Source organism: Apium graveolens, chromosome 7, assembly GCF_009905375.1.
Source record: "Apium graveolens cultivar Ventura chromosome 7, ASM990537v1, whole genome shotgun sequence".
In the NCBI taxonomy this organism is placed as follows: Eukaryota; Viridiplantae; Streptophyta; class Magnoliopsida; order Apiales; family Apiaceae; genus Apium; species Apium graveolens.
The window spans coordinates 40,877,034-40,877,787 of record NC_133653.1 but is presented as its reverse complement, the minus strand read 5'-3'; positions in this window follow the sequence as shown (position 1 = coordinate 40,877,787).

The following is a 754-nucleotide window of genomic DNA, read 5'->3' as shown; positions in this document are numbered from 1 at the left end:
GACAGAGTTCAAGTTATTGAAGATTCTGTGGCCACCATTCTTCACAATCAACAATCTCAAACCAGTCTCCTAATGCAGCTGGAAAAAGCACAAGGCTTGACCCCTCTCCTTGATGATCACAAAAGGGGGAGAGTAAAAGGGAAGGGGAAGGAGAGCCATCTACAAAAGTCAACATATCTAAAGTGCTAGTTCCTGCCACACTACTTCTCCAATCATTCAAATCAAGGGCAAGCCTGATGGAATTGATTTGATTCAGCTAGCAGCAGCTTGAAATTCAAGTGAAAGAACAAAGGAGGAGAATTGATGAAAGGTTGCAACTGTTGTTTGGTTCTACACAAGACAATCAACATCTGTGAAATACAGCACAAAAATTGAACCAATCAACATGGAGCTCATGCCAGTAGGGAGTCATAAGGATGGAGAAGCTTCTTCCAAAGAACTACAAGCTATAATTCTCAAGCCCAATGAAAGATCCAATAAGGACTCAACAAAGAATCCTTTAAAAGAAGTGGACTTTCCTCCTCCAAAAGCTGATGAGAACAAGATTTTAGGCAGGAGTATTGCTTATCTCAAAAAGACCATGGATGAGGCTGTAAGGAGAAATAGAGCTATTATCATTAGAGAGGGAAAGAGCATATGTGTGATGCAAGGACATCCCAAATTCTCAATAGCCAAGAAGGAAGAAGACAAGCAATTAAAGGCTGACAAAAGAGCACAAGCAAAGCTTGAACAACAGCTAAAGTCAAGTCTAGTT